The 16928-nt window shown below is 40.4% G+C and overlaps 1 protein-coding gene across 2 annotated transcripts in view; it reads right to left on the bottom strand.

Moving 5' to 3' along the window:
- The window catches only part of LOC150082242 (protein Obscurin-like), an 865351-nt gene extending 849576 nt beyond the window's left edge, over positions 1-15775 (bottom strand). For both annotated transcript variants that reach the window (XM_090379203.1, XM_090379204.1), the window contains exon 1: positions 15596-15775. The gene's annotated coding sequence lies outside the window, so the exon portion shown is untranslated. The remainder of the gene's footprint in view (positions 1-15595) is intronic.
- Between the last annotated feature and the right edge of the window lie 1153 nt (positions 15776-16928).

Raw genomic sequence — 16928 nt, 5'->3', positions numbered from 1 at the left:
AAAAAGACAAGGGACACTAATTCCATGACTTTTGTTAGGACAATTTATTTTATATGTATCGGTGTACAGGATAAGTCCCTAGAAGTACATTACTGCCAAAATTTACACATCATCTTGTGCGTGCTGTGCATATTCCCCTTCCTCGAGCTGTGCCGGGGGCGACTGACCCTTGTTACCCCACATCTAGTATGCCACTGACTGGGGTGTAGCTTAGGGACTTTTTGAGGGTTAATTAAGATATACCTAGGATATATTCTGGTAGAGGTAGACTATATACGACCTATTGATGTGTAACACATACAATCTTTAGTTTGAACAGCTAACGTTGACATCCATTTCTTGATTTGTATGACATTATAATCCATATGCTTCCATTTTTAATGTTTTGTCCTATTGCTGTTGTTGTTGTTGTTCTAATAGGGTTTTAGGAGCGTCAGTAACTAAGCCGACGCTCCTAAAACTGTAAATTGAGTGTGTTCTGTAGTCAATTTTCTGTTTGCGGGATGAAAAACCCGAATTTACGGGAGAAAAAACCATGCTACCCTCGCCTGAGACCAACTAACTCAGCCACTTTGTGAAAAAGGCCCCTCAAGATTTCTCCCATCGTCGACTGGACTCGAACTCGGATCTTTACCGCCCAGTGTGGAGAGGATGGTGATTCTACCAACTGTCCTACCCACGAGGGCTGTTTTTTTTTTTTTTTTTTCTGGTTTCTCTTTTTATGTTATTTATTTTCGGCCTCAAATTGATAACAGGATCAAAATCTGGTATACAGAGTGCAAAAAGTATGCCAATTTTAACATATTTCATCAACGTACACAAGAATAATTAATTCCATATGTACTTTAATTGCCATTGTCTGAAAACTATATTAAAATTAATTTTCCCCAAAAATAATTTTGTACAAATTTGTATATTATATAGAAGAATGTTATATATTATATACAAAAAGAAATTTTGTGTATTTAAAATAGTGACAATTGAACTGCATAATTCTAGATCTACTGCATAAAAATGCTTTTTATAGGGCCTAAATAAATATTTTTTGCTGTAATATAAACATGGGTATGTAATAAATGGATTGATTTTGTATTCCTCCAGTAACGGTAACAAAGAATTAAGCAGACTGTTTCTTCCATTGGTGTTTCTTCTGAATGTGATTCCGAATGTGGTTGAATTTTGAGTGATTCTTGTGGAAACATTTACTTGATATCATCTAATCTGGTAGAATCGCCGTTCTCTCCACGCCGGGGAGGAAAGGAGCTGAGTTCGGGTTCCGTCGATGACGTGAGGAATTTTTATGGGGCTTTTTCACAACGTGGCTGAGTTAGTCGGTCTCAGGCGAGGGTAGCATGGTTTTTTGTCCCGGAAACTCGGGTTTTTCATCTAGCAAACAGAAAATCGAACACAGAACACACCCAATTTACAGATTGTATACACGGAGCAATATGGCCTTAGTTTCCGACGCTCCTAAAACCCTATTACAACAACAACAACAACTTCGATACGTGTATATATTTTTACTTATTTGCTTATTATTATATTATATATTTGCTTATTACTTGGCTGACGTGTGATGCAAAAGAACATTAGATATAAGTTATTCTTATATCGGAAGTTCAGTTATGTCTTCGTATGATGTGGTTTTCTACGTTATGGTCACATAGAATTATATTTTCTCTATGGTCACCCGAAAAAGATGACCTTACATTTATCGATATCAACAAAAAAAATTATTTACTGAGGTGCAGTTACAAAAAAAAAAAAAAAGTCAGGCCTTCTGTAACTTCCAAACTCAGACTATACAGTCTGAGTTTGGCAAGACACTCTTGCGTTCTTCATAAAAAAATAACCTTACCACAGTATTTCGGGAAAATGGACATATCTCATATATATTGAATAATAGTGATTCCAAAACCGAACCCTGAAGCACTGCAGTATGAAATTTAATTTGTCTCGAGAGATTACCTTGATAGACTGCTTGGTATAGTCTTCAACAGATATAATCAATTATCCAATCTAAAAGTGAAGGTGTGACGTCGTCTAATTGCAATTTCAATTTAATAAGGCTGCAATCACTGCAATCTGTCGAATCAAATTCCTTAATCATCTACCACACACCCCTTGTGGGTAGCACTGTTGGTAGGATCGCCGTCCTCCACACATTAGATGGAAAAGATCTGATTTCGAGCCCGGTCGATGACGTGAGGAATTTTTATGGGCTTTTTCACAACGTGGCTGAGTTAGTCGGTCTCGGGCGGGGTAGTATGCTTTTTTTTTTTTTTCTCCCAGAAACTCAGGTTTTCGTTCAGCAAATAGAAAATCGACCTCAGAATACACGCATTTACAGACAATATACACAGAGCAATATGGCCTTAGTCGCTAACGCTTCTTAAACCCTACTACAACAACAGGTTCTGGTAATTTGCAGAAATGCCTGATTCCATAAAAGGAATTTCGCATTTCTTTGCATAAGGCATTAGGTTAGACGATTAACACATACAGAAGAAACAATGGAGTCAATGTTTAAAGAAGTGATGAACTGTGGTTTTCTTATAATTCCATTCCTTGACAGAAATGGAGTTATAAAGAAACCACAGCACGTATTTGTTAAGGGAAGATCTTTCTGACTAATCTGATCGAAGACCAATACGCTTTAGCAGGGGGTCTGGATGCAAGTAATGATTTTGACCTCATATACTTAGATTAGATTACAGTAAAGCTTTGATACTGTTCTACATGAAAGACTGTTGTACAAACTAGAGCAGAGTGATATTAGGGATAAGTCACTGCTGTGGATGGTTGAGTCGGAGAAGAGAAAGACTGGTTATTAATGGGTACTACTCGTCTTCGACTAATGTTATTAGTGGAGTCCCTCAGGGTTCATTGCTGGGCCCCAGTATTGTTCTCTATTCATTAACGGAGGTTAATGACAGGAATCAGGGTATGCTACTCCAAAAAGACCCAGAGAAACAGAGAGATGGGCTGAAAAGTGGCAACTGAGGTTGAACTTTGATAAATGCAAGGTATTACGTATGGAGAGCAGTAATCTCGGAACAACATAGCAATTGGGTAGTACCACATTCAAGAAAGTGGAAAAGGAAAAGAACCTCGGGATAATTGTATAGTCCGACATGAAATTCTGTGACCAGTGCAGACAGGTTGTGGGTTTCTGTCAGTGATATACATGGATTTTGTCAGAGTGGGCAAAGAGGTGATTATCCCGTTGTATGAGACAACTGTTACGCCACATCTTGAATACTGCATATAGGTCTGTAAGACTACTTTTAAGAGGGATGTGGATCCATTGGAAAGGGTGCAGAGAAGAGCAACCAGATTAGTAAGGGGCACAAAAGTACTTCTTGGTACTCCTCCTGTATTTGACGTCTTTCTTGGTCCTCTCGCCAATACTTCATTTCTGCAGATTACAGTATCTGAAAATTGGCTTCCTCGCAGGTGCCTAGTTTTCAAACATTGGATTAAAATATCTAGACAGTTTCGTTCATTTAACAACTGAGCATTTATTTCTGAAAATAGTTTTTCAATAGTTCCATTATGTGCGGTACAATGCAACTAAGGCTATAGGAATTTCGGAAATGAAAAAGTTATTCTTCGGTTGGTTTTGATGTTTTTTGGGTGAAAACCACAGTTTCTTTGAGGTAAAAATAAAATGCACTCCTCGACTCGCCTTGAGAGCGACTAACTCGGCCATGTTGTGAAAAACGCTTCTACAAATTCATCGCGTCATTGATGAGATTGGAACTCAGGTCTTTTCCAACCGGCGTGGCATGACGGTTGTCATAACAATTACAGGTACCATTAAGCAGGCTTCATTTGATCATGATTCAAAAGGTTTTACAATAAATGTCGGCGGCTTTCTTCTGCAAGAAACAATGCCAGTTTTCAAATGCGACAAATCTGTACATGTTACGTTGTCTAAAGTATTTCTCTCAAAATTCTAAAATTCTCTCAAATTTTTGGTGCTTTGCGTGGTTTGCAAAGCATATTTTACCATGATAACTTATACATGGCAAAGTTTTCACCCAAAGAAACGGGTTTTTCGTCCAGAAAAATAGACAAATCGACCATAGAACACACGAAATTAACAGACATAAGACACACAGCACGGCAGATGAATTTAATTATTCGAGTGGCCTAAATATAATAGTTTGGTTTGTTTTTTTTTTGTAATTTTAACAGAGCGTAGGGTTGTTCGCTGATAACTTGTTCTAGGACCAAATAGATCGGGCAATAATTTTGATGTACTGTATTTCGATTTAGACCTGTGGGGCATAAAAAAAAAAAAAAAGGTAAAGTGCAGCCATTATCAACCCACTGCAGGGTGGAAGCCTCCTCAAAAATTCATGCTGAGGGAAATGGACCATAATCTGCCACGCTGGTCCAGTGCGGGTTGGCAGATCGACCGTATTCAGCAGTCAGGGGCTTGAACCCCGGTCTACTCAAAGAGCGTGTGCTACTGCACTCCCGCTCCTGCCCACTCGGCTACGGGGCATATAAAATTTAAAAAACCCCGTTGTGTAAGAGAAAAGTAAGGGGAGAGGCAGAAGACTGGAGAGTAGGAAACAGAAGGAAGGAGCCGACAAGGAAGATGGCCCCTGCTTACAGTGCGCCATGCCCAGTGCCTCACCAGAGGGAACAGTGGGGTGGCAAGGCAGGGCGAAAAACCACTCCCACACACACACACACAAAAAAAAGAGAGATATCCTGCATGGCCAATCGGTAGGAGCCGACAACTTAGTGGAAATCCAGCAGCGTGAGTGCTGCTATGGTGGATGGGTCATGTTCGGGAAGGTCTTGTCCAGGTGTCGTCATTGGAACTCCATTCGGTGAGTCTGTGTCGCATCCAGACTGAAGGCTGGTCCAGTAGTCCATGTAAATGAATAGTGGGGAGGTCAAAACTGGGAGTCCAAGATAGGGTGGTCAAGTCCAGGGACTGATGTTAGGTCTCTTCGTAATGAGATGTGTAACTTCCGGCGGGGAGAAGTTGGTTCAGGAGTCAATGATGAGGAATTTGTCAAGGTTTGTGAGGACCCTGTCTTTGATTGCACCGCTAGAGTTGCCCAAACCAAGTGGGGAGACCAGTCGACTACTGAGATGTGAGGGGTCAAGTTGGGTTATGTACTCTTAATGATTTGTTGATCAAGTCTTGTGTAAGTTGGTCCAAGTCGTTACCATCCATGGCTCAGCGATGCACAGCAATAATTGGCAGCCTTGGTTGTTTTGACCTATTGATTCGCATACTATGGTGATGGTAGCGCTTTCTGCCTGGTGAATAGGTCCATTGCAAATTGAGTGAGGGCTCGGTAAATTTCTTCATTCTCTATGGTGAGGTGTTCTTGGTTTTGGTAGTTGGAGCGTAGTTTCGTTATTAGGATCCTCTTTAAGTCTTCGTAGATTTCACAACTGTGGGCAGTGTGCTCCCACGTCTGATCCTCTCCACAGTGGCAGCAGGGTGTCTGTAATTCCGAAGTCATGTAGTTTTTTCTGGAAGGAGCCATGTCTAGTGAGGAGGTAGGTAGCTAGAGTCCCGGTGAAAACCAGCCAGGTATTTGGGGGTAAGAGGCCCTGATGTCTGGGAGGAATCTTTTGGTGACAGCGCCTTTAGTTGAGGTCTGCCATCTTTCTTCCCAGGTGTCTGTTAGGCGTTCATTAAGTTTTCTTTTCAGTGTTTCTGTTATTTGCTGGGTCAGTGGCGAAACGGGCACAGGTAACTGCTCTTCCTTTAGCCAATTGGTAGAGCAACCCATGACGAACTATCTCCAGGTCCTGGGGAAGGGATCCAGTGAGGCCCTGGAACGCATGGGTGCTGAGAGTGCGACAGGCATGTAAGAACAGTAGGATTAGAGAGCGCTGGATAGTTCCTAGGCGCGATCTGTTTACAATGATGTTTAGGTAGGTTGTAGACGTTACAGTGCCCGGTACAATGATGACTGGACCCAGGGTATCCCAGCAGAACATCGCCCAAAGCATGACACCACTGCCACTGGCTTGGTTTCGTCCCACTGTGCATCCAGGCGCCATCAGTTTCCCAGGTAAACAATGCACACGTACCCGGCCGTCCACATGGTGCAAAAACAATAAAATTATGATATTAGGGTCCCCTGTAAATGATTACATGATCGACCTATATTTATTTTGTCTGGAAATTGCATGTGGTCGATTTGCCTGTTTGCTGGACGAAAAAAACCGCAGTTTTTGGGAGGAAACTTGTTATCTACGCCTGAGACTGACTAACTCAGCCACGGAGTGAAAAAAGCCCACTAAAGTTCCTCGCGTCATCGAGGGGACTCGAACCCGGACCTTTTCCATCCGGTGTGGGGAGGACGGTGACGATACCACTGTGCTACTGCACAGACCGTCCACACGGTGCAGGGGATATATATTCAGGGGATATTCATGTGTTGTTGTGGCGGACCCCAGGGTTTCCCCCATTAGCCGCTTCTATTTCTTGTTTTGAGGCTCACGCCAGAACCGGCCATTTGTATGTAGTGTGTTGGGTGTGTAAATGTTATGATGTGTTCTGTTGTTATGTAGTCGGCCGGTACCTGGCTCTTAGCAAGTGGGAAGCAGCAACACCTGGTCACAGCTTCCCACCCCCCATCCCCGCCACGTGGAGGCGGCCAGGATCTACTACCTTCATGCTAGTCTATACCGGAACAAAGTTCCAGGATAGGCAAAGTTCGGAAAAAAAAAAAAATAATAAATAAATGAATAAAAAAAAATAATAATAATAATAAAAAATAAATAAATAAATGAATAAAAAAAAATAATAATAATAAAAAATAAATAAATAAATGAATAAAAAAAATAATAATAATAAAAAAAAAATAAATAAATAAAAAAAAATAATAAAAAAAATAAAATAATAAAAAAATAAATAAATAAAATAATAATAATAATAATAATAAAATAAAACAAAACAAAAATAATAAAATAAAAATAAATAAGAATAGCTGGAAAAGTTAGGGTGGTGCGGAAGTAAAGAAGTGCAGCGGGGGGTCAGAGAAGGGACCCGCCGTAATAAAAGGAAGTTAAGAGAAATTGAGAAAAGATAAAAGTGAGAGAAAAAAAAGAAAAAAAAAAAAAAAGGTGGAGGCAATTTTCAGCCTTTGTAGTAGCCACATGTCGCGGTGCAATCCTATCCTAATTTAGGATTAGCAGTTCCTATCCTGTGAGCAGGATTAGGAGATGTCGAGGCGCATTCTCAATAGATCCTTCAGCTTCAAGTGTAGCTCTTCCAACGTTGAAGATTTCTTTGGCACTCCCATCGTTTGATAGGAAATCCTGTTAGAACAAAGGCATATCAGAACTCTACAACGGACCAGGAGAAGGTTCGGTAGTTGCAGCAATCGCTTAATTTCATTGTTAGATAGGTATTCAATGGCATGGCACAGCTGAAGCACTAGAAATACACTAGAAGTAGAGTCAAACGACATACTATAAACACTATTTACGATTTCTAACACAGTAGGTTCGTCATTCCAATCAATAAGGATTTAGTTTCCATCCCGATGTATCACCTCAAGTTCGTGAGACAAAATGCAGGAAGTAGCAGTTGAAGCTTCTTTGAAATATTGAAATACTTTATATTAATGAATTCTTTCTGGTTAGCAGTTCTTGTGAAAGTCTAAAAGTCTTCAGAAATAATATCAGTCTTTGATCAAGTCTTCAGAAATAATACAGTCCTTGTTCAAGTCTTCAGAGATAATTTCAGTCGTTGTTCAAGTCTTTCTCTTGATCCGGGTTCAGGCTATCTCAGGGCAGCAGCTCTCGTTTCCTCTCGTCGCTTAAATGCTCGTGTTGCAAATAAGTTAAAAGCTTCAAATGCATCTTGTGATTGGATCAGAGAAGGCTTATTCTCCCTGTCATAAGAACCAGTAATGAGTTGTAGTTCATTCCGTAAGTCGGTATAATAGTGACACTCCAAGAGGATGTGATCTGCATCCTCTTCACCTCCACAGAGACAAAGAGGGGAAGGAGACAGTCCAAGTTTATACAGCTTGCTATTGAGGCTGCCGTGACCTGACAAAAGGTATGTTCCATATAGTCCAGGAGCAAACCACAATAGTTCCCTTTTCCTGAATTCCCTTACATTCGGCAAATACTCTCTTGTCACCTTTCCTGTCTCCACACGGTGCAACAGGAAACGTGATTCATCAGACCAGACGACCTTCTTCCAATCACTCAAGGTCCAGTTTCGATGCTCGCGTGCCCATTGTTGGCGCTGTCACCAGTGAACCGTGGTTTGCATGGGCACTCGGAGCGGCCTGCGGCTACGTAGCCCCATTTTCAGCAGGGTTCGATGTACTGTGTGTTGTGACCCATTACTCCCGTCACCAGCATTCCAATTACCGGCGAGTTGCGCCACAGTCGCCCTTCCGTTGCCACGTGCCATCCAGGAGAGCCTTCACTGACCTCGAGCATCGATGAGCCGTTGTCGTCCAACACCTCGCCGGCGGTTCGTGGGTTCCCTTCCTCGGACCACTTTCGGCAGGTACTAACCACGGTTGACCATGAGCATCCCACCAGCCGCGTCGTTTCAGATATTCTCTGACCCAGTCATCTAGCCATCACAATTTGGCCTTTGTCAAACTCGCTTAAATCCGCTGCCTTTCCCATCTGAAGAATAAGAGTAACACTGATTAACGGAGCTCAGTATCAGTTGTTTTTTATACCGTGTCCCGACCCGCACACGCGCCGTAGTTTACCTGCAGTTGCTTCGATTTTAATAACGATTCGCCAGTCATACTGTTTTGTTCATCGGTGTAAGCAAACAATTCTTTGCTACTTTTCTTCTCATTCTTTGGGCACCTCCGTGGCCAGGTGAGCAGGAGATGGAGTGCGTACCACACGCTTCCTGATTAGACCGGGGTTCGAGCCCATAACCACCAAATACGGAGGATGCGGAAATGTCAGGGAATGACCACCGCATATCCCCGGAGCAATATGTTTTTAAGAGCATTAGCAATTCTCATTTTTTGCTACTTTTCTTCTCATTCTTTACCAAAGACTTCTCATAATCTGCCTTAATTTGCCTAACCTTAGTGATCCGATTTGCAGACTAGTTTGTACTTCTGTAGGATCCATATCCTCTGGTAATTTATAATTTTTCCATTTCCACGCATTTTTCATCTCTACCACTAGTCTAATCACTTTATCTGACGTCCATATAGGTCTTAACCTTGAACATTTCTTAGTTGGCATAAAAAGCTTCTATGATTACTCATATCATAGTAGTTTCTATGATTACTACCTTGAACGCTTCCCCTTTTGGATTTGAAGTTGAGAGAGAGAGAGATAATCTTTATTGCCCTTCACGGCCATAAAGCCAGGGGTTTACAGCCTCCCGAAACTTCCGGGAAAATCGAAAAATTATTTACAAAAAAAGGTAATTTTACAAATGAAAACATATTTTAATACAAAGCAGAGAACTCCTTACGAGAGAGCACCAACTCAATCAGACAGGAACAGATGCAAGGTCCACATCAGTCATTGCTGATTAGTCCTACTAGTCATAATTTTTTTTCCGGTAAGTCCGGTCAACAGCGAATTTGTTCAGGTCGGCGTCAAGTGCCTGGGTTTTCTTGAGCATTTGCTGAGGGAGGAACCTGTCCGTGAGATGGAGTCGTGCTGAATGCGAGTAGAGCTCGGGATTGGCCCTAAGGGCAGCAGGGGGAATCCTCCAGCCACAGGTATCCCAGAAGGAAGGTGTTGCAATTATGCCTGTTATCATCTTGACTGTTGGTAGGAGGCGTTGGTCGTCAACTAAGGTGGGAAGCCGTGGAATCCCGAGAGAGTCCGCAAGCTGTGTGGTGCGAATCAGAGCTGGAAGGTTGTGCTTCCTGTTGGCCCACTTTAGGAGCCAGAATTCTGTGGCAAAGAGTGGTTTCTTTATTGACGGTGCCGCTGACGTCCAAATTTCAGCAGCATAGAGTAAAGGTGGAAAGATAACTGTTCTTATGTACCTCACGGTTGTCTTTTTATCTGTGATATGAAGGAGATGCTGTTTTGCTATCCACCGGAGTCTTGAAGCACGTGTGAGGAGCATGTCTATGTGGGCGCTGAATCGAAGTTTGGAGTCGAATACAACGCCCAGATCACGATGGCTGGACACAATTGGGATGAGGGTGTTGCCGACCGAAGGCTGGAGAGAAGAAGGAGTTTGCTGCAATGAATACACCATGAATTCGGACTTAGCAGGATTGATCTTGAGTCCAAACTGCCAGAGGTAAAATGTGACTGCAATGAGAGTGTTGGTAATTTCCGCTTTTACCAGATCTAGATCTTGCCGGGGATGATGGGAGTGAGTATCTTGATATCATCCGCATAGCTCAGTAGACATCGAGAATGTGCAACCAGTGGGAAGATAATAGATGAAAACAGAAGGCCCGAAAGGACACCTCCTTGTGGGACTCCTGCGTTGACGGATCTAGTAAGGGTGCGATCTCCTGTATGAAGCTTTATAACTCTGTTATGCAGAAGAGAGGAGAGAAAGTATAATATGTTCCCTGTGATCTGGAAGTGGCGTTCTTGTTGGTCCAACTGAAAGAATTTAAAATTTGTCTGAGACCATTGTAGTCACCCGAAAGCAAAATCTTTTCCCTTCACCTTTGACAGTAGTTATATTTTTAAGTAAATCCCATATCAATGCATTATCATCACCATCTAGTGGTTCGTTTACGTGGAAATTCTTCACTGCAGTTTGTTTAAAATTTTAATGCTTCTGTAGACAAGGCCTTTGAATTTCTTAGAAACTGCATTCCCGACTTTGCTTTCTGTCTAGAACTCACTCTACATCATTTTTCAGTAATACTTCGGTTTCACAGTATTTCGGTTAAGTTTAACATTTCTTCTCTGAAATTTTAATTTGCGTCCATCATGTTAAGGTGGAGAGGGACTGTTGTTTCTGTTGGAAAAACACTTCAAATCATCAATAAACATAGACATGCGGTAAGGCGTTAACTTTAATATGTGTTTCCGGATTACAAGTAACATGGCGACACTGCTTTCGCTGACAACACTATGCTTCGAAATTTACGTAGTACCATTCACAAACAAGAAAGGGACCTTCGATTCCTTCCTTTTCCAGAAAATAATATTTTCGTATTAAATTTTATGTCAAAGTACACTTCAAATATGATGTATATAAAGTATACTTCATATGAATACAGATTCATAAAAATTTGGCTGTTTCATTTGAGTCGTTCTTTCATTTTGCGGATTATTCGTGATTTCGACTATCCGAACAAAGTTGTTTTCCATTTACCCCGGATAATTGGGAGTCGGCTATAAGTCTACCAACAACTGAGGCCTTGTTTTCCTCATATAATATCTTTATACCAATGTGTTCAAAAAGGTAAAAAAGGAAAAAAAAAAACGAGTTTTTGAGAGTTCAAAGATGGGCAACAACGTTGAGGATTGTCAAAAGGCCATCCATATGAAGAAAGACTTCAAATATGTTGGGAGGACGGTGATTATACCAACAGTGATACCCACGGGGGCCTGTTCATGGTTAAACATGATACTAGAATTAGAGAATATAAATTCAAATTATGGGAAAAGAAATTTAGATAGGATTGTAGAAGGTTTTCTTTTAGTCGGCAAACGGGAAATTCCTGGAATAAGCTGCTTCCATGGGTTGTTGACAATGACAGCTGGATATTTACCTCCGTGAGGAGGAAATCATATAGGTTATTTTTTTTATTTATGTGTTTATTTTTTGGCCGGTATAGCAAACACTTGGGGCTTCCTTTCACCATATGGATTATACAGATACTAATACTGTAAGTAGGTTTATATGTTTCTCAGGATTAAAAATCGAAGGGGCGGATTTTATTATATACAATAAAATTAAATTGCTATTTATGAAGCTCTGTCAGCTGGAGTTAGAAAGTGTCAATCTGTGGTTTATCAATAAAGAATAAAAAATAAACTGATTTTCAAATAATGGAAAAAATGTTTAGTTAAAATTCTAAGAACAAAATCGCGTTCTTTCACCATTATAATTCTTCCAGACAGTTAGTTACATGCGACATGAAAAGTGGTCACACAACTTCGAGACAATATGATTCCTGTTCAGTAACCCCAGTTTGTGAGACTGTGTTTTTATGTTGTTTTAGCAATACGAAGGGTGGTAACTGTGTTGTTCTAGAATGTAGTGGGAAGCAGCTTATTTTCGGAAACCCTCCCTTCAAGATGGCGAATCTGCCCGCAGAAAAATAGTAGCAGATGAATTCAGTAACGATTCTGGAACAGGGAATGCAACGAAGCTTTTTCCCTCAAAGTTTCTCTTCTTTCCCTTCAGACCTTTTTCCGCTGCAAAGCTTTTTCCCTCTAAAAAGTATCAAGTGAGATCATTGGCCCGAAATCATTCCAATTATTTGCACCACATTACCAAAAGTAACAGGACAGTATGCAAAAGCATATTAGACAATAAGTAAAAGCGAGATTCAGTCATCGCATGCAAACAATAATATGTACGAGATTGCGACTCATTGTCCTTCATGATGCGTTTCTGATCTTCCGAACACCAATTTCGAATCTAAAAAATCGAAAGGGGGGGGGGGGTGTTATGTGATTATTCATTATAGGGCGATTCTACTAACTGTGCTACCCTCCTAGGTAGCACAGTTGGTAGAAACGCCGTCCTCCCCACACCGGGTGGGAAAGACGTGAGTCCGAGCCCCGTCGATGACGAGAAGAATTTTTATGGGCCTTTTTCACAACTTGACTCAATTAGTCGGTCTCAGGCGAGGGTAGTATGGTTTTTCCTCCCGGAAACTCGGGTTTTTCGTCCAGCAAACAGAAAATCGATCAGAGAACACGCACAATTTACAGACAGTATATACGGAGCAATATGGCCTTAGTCTTTAATGCTTCTAAAATTAAACAGCACAACTATGATTAAGATGTTTACTGAAGTTTCACGGTGAAAACTGATAGCACCTCAATATGCACACTTAATACAAGTTGGCAATGTTTCGGGATTACAATAAACTCTCAGGTCTCTAGGGAATTATAAAATAGCTATTATCAGAAATTAATTTACCCGATGGTTAAAATGTTGTCATTGTGACATTTTAATAAATTCTTTAATCCTAATACGCCGTATAATGTCTCTAAATAAGTGAAAAGAATTAATATTGTTTCAGATTTCGGAGGAAGCTGAAAAAAATCAGTAAATAATAAAATTCATTTGTTAACTCTAGTTGACAACAGAAAGTGTTTCTGATTGATTTAAAAGGTTCAAAGATTAAAATATCTTATGATGAAGGAAGTGGGCACCTAATTAACTCAAGACCAATGAAATACTCATAAGGTGAAAGAGGATACTTATTTAGATAGCTTTATACTGAATTGGTGAAGTGTTAATATATTGAGAGACGACTCGTTTTGACGGAACACGAACATAACGAAATGTCTTGCCGAGATGGTCCCACAAATTTGAAGTCAAAATGAAAACGGGTCCTCGGTTCTTTTGTGTCTGTGAATTGTGTATATTGTATGGTCAGTTTCCCTCTTTGCTGGATAAAATCCGAGTTTTGGAAGAAATTACTTGTTCAAATGCCATATAAATGCCTTCCCTTCTGAAGGGATTCAAACTCAGGCCGTTTTCACACGATATTGAAGAACAACTTTTTTAACCAACATGCCAACTACGAGGGACTATAAATGGTGAAGAAATCTAGGAGTTTTCGTATGACCCAGAAATAAAACTTCAGATATTTCAATGGAAAGCTCATCATTCTCCGAACATCAAGAAAGTATGCGTATCAAATTTCGATGTGTAACTAGCACGAGGTCACAAGAACCGCAATATTCTCGCAAAGAGACAAATGAACAGCAAAAACGCACGTGGATAAACATAGAAAATGACAATAAGGGAGTGAGGGTGTAACGAACTACGAAACCCCTGCCAGGTGTATAATTCAGGAGAATCGTGAACCCAATACGCTATAAATAACTCAAGTAGTTGATTTAGTAGCACACAACTTTAAGGGAACTAATATAAGATGGACGAATGCATCATCACTGTTAGGCCAACTTTTGGCTTTCCAAATTTTCTGAATTTTTTTAGCCATTACATAAATATGAGCTATTGAAATTATTTTTGTTTTCTTGCATGTCCCATGAACTTGCGTGTTTCACTTTTCATTCGGTTCTCAGCGAACTGTTCACCACTGCCAAGTTTATACCACATTCGTATTGGTGAGTAGAACACTGCAGCATCACATGCAACTTAATATCATATCGAGTTTTAAAGATGTTGTGTTATACAATGGAGCTCACTGAGGCATATTTAACAGCTGACTCATCCGACGTTTGAAGAGGCCTTGAAAAAGTGCCTTCTTCGAACTGAAATAGTTTCCCCGCAGCGTCACACCTTCATCAGAAATCTCTGCTCTTCCCTCTGCAGAGAAGCAGAACAATTTGGCTCCAAAGCAACTTTCACGTAACTGATAAAACTCTACATAGATTTCAAGGTTTGGCATCGAAATAAGACAGAGGAATTGTAATAAATTTCGCGAATAAAACAACGCTCCAAGTTTCCTATCTAAATACGAGAAAAATCGAACGATTCAAATTGTCGTTTATTTTAAACGGCTACGAGAAAAGTGAATAAACTCAGAAAGGCCAGGTGTCGCTCTTCACACCATCTTATAGCCAGTTAATCAATTTTCTATTCTGTACCTTTTCTAGCCGTGAAACATTGTTGCTATTGGCAACTAAAGTTGTGCGCCACCTGGAGATGGATTTATATTTCGTCTCGCGATTAATAAATCATGTCAGTTTTCTTTTGCTTATTCGAAGCAATTTTTAAATAATGATCTCGAAACTTAATCACGTGCATCGTATTATCTGAAGGCGATCTAGCTGCTGGTGACGATCTCTTTGAGATCATGTAAACATGTTTCATAACTGGTAGAGAGTGTCAGGTGAAAGAAGCTGTCATTTATGAATTTTACGTAAAGATGTTGGCAGTGAGACGGATGTACAGGTTATATATAGAAAAGTAGGTCTTGTGTTGTAAGCCGGAAGAAATGGCCTCCAAACTTACCCTCATTTTTCAGCTTGTAAACTTAATTTGAGCTCGTTATGTCTTTATTCGTTTCAAATGGAGAGTAGAAAAGGAAGGATGATTACAAGGATGTTTTGATTGGCGACAAAAAGTAGACGAAGCTTAGCAAAGAATAAATTTATTGACATTTCTGAAATTGCTTCTGTCTCGAATTGGGTTAGCCATTTATTCTTAATTATCAAGGGATTGAAGGGGTAAAGTAAAAGAAAAACCATCAGTACACAAAGTATTGAAGAAAATATAAAACTAATACACGTACTTTAGCTGACCCATTTTGAAAAAGGGTTAAACTATTTACAGTTTCCCTCAAAATGAAATATTTTCCCTAAATGACATCAGCACTCCCACTTTCAAGCTGATTTCTTTATAGCGTTGTTTTCGACATTAACCCTGACCCATGGAAGGTCTTTCACTCTTCTTGGCTGCCATGACCTTCTTTCTGCAGTCCGCTACACCCGTGACAAAAAAGAAAAAAAAAAAAAAAGAGAGCCTTACCTTTGAGTGTGTCACGCAGAGGTCACCGGGTCAGAGTGGGCACTTATTAAGCGAGGACAGCCACACACACACTGTACACAGGCACGTAATAACACACGGACGCCTCCACGCCACCCCAACACGTCTCAAAATTTCGCGTTGAAGCGGTTCATAAACACGTTCATCAGTTTGAAGGGACGCCCTTCCCTCGCCTCAGACAGAAAAATCGGTTAGCAGCGTCGAGTCACACGATGCGCATATCGTTTACGCAAGTGTACTTGCCAGGCAGGGTTGCGTCATCTGCTACTGTTTCCGAATTTTACGGAAGACTACTTGGCATGTTACACCAACAATGTTCCAACCCAAACACAATTCATTTGTGCTAACATTAAGAAATATAACTGATTATTCTTCTAATGTAAGCGAAATATTTCAAGTGTAATAAGATCTAAGGTTTAATAAGGAATTACTCAGGTATGTACATTATTTCCCAAAATAGATAAATAAAATGGATATACAGAGTCAAAACAAGTATCTCTAAACAATAATTGTGATTTTTTCTTAGAGATTTCTTTGAGAGAAGCCAGCTCAACGTTCTTTCAGCAAAAGTGTACCTTCTGCTGCACATTTGAATCACATGAAAACAGTCACATGTGAAACAGTTACTTGAGGGTTATTGTGTACGGACATGTGGCTCTCAGTTGTTGTTGTTGTTTGTGGCTCTCGGAGAAGTATACACTGTTAGGACAGCTCATATGGGTTTTGTCAATGATATACAGGAATTTTGCCAGCAAGGATAGGGAGGTGGTTGTCCCGTTGTATAAAGCAATAGTTAGGTCACGTCATGAGCACTGCATACAGGTCCGGAAGCATAATTTTAGGAAAGATTTGTATCTCTTGGAACGGCTGCAGACAAGTTCTTGTTGTATTAGGTTTTTAGGAACATCAAAGATTAAGATCACATTACGCCTTATATATTATGTTTGTAAATTGCGTGTTCTGTGGTCGATTTGCCTGTTTGCTACCCTTTCCTGGGACCAACTGACTCAGCCACGTTGTAAAAAAGACCCTAAAAATTCCTCACCTCATCGATGGAATTCGAACTTTACCACCCGCTATAGGGAGGATGGCGATTCTAATAACCGTGCAACTCGCGCGGGTAGGAAGGGTTATTAGAATCTATAGTACTGTAATATCGTGAGTGGTCCGCTTGTTGAAGACTGGAAAACAAGATCCCAGTTCAGTAAAGGGTGTCCACAAACCTCTTTTATAAAAATTAAACGTTATTTAGAGCAGAAAAAGCATGCAGCAGAAACAGTACGTATCATTGGGAGTGGAATGAGTTTATAGTAAG

Source organism: Mastigoproctus giganteus, chromosome 8, assembly GCF_048544385.1.
Source record: "Mastigoproctus giganteus isolate SK-2022 chromosome 8, ASM4854438v1, whole genome shotgun sequence".
In the NCBI taxonomy this organism is placed as follows: domain Eukaryota; kingdom Metazoa; phylum Arthropoda; class Arachnida; order Uropygi; family Thelyphonidae; genus Mastigoproctus; species Mastigoproctus giganteus.
This window is presented reverse-complemented; position numbering and strand designations above follow the sequence as displayed.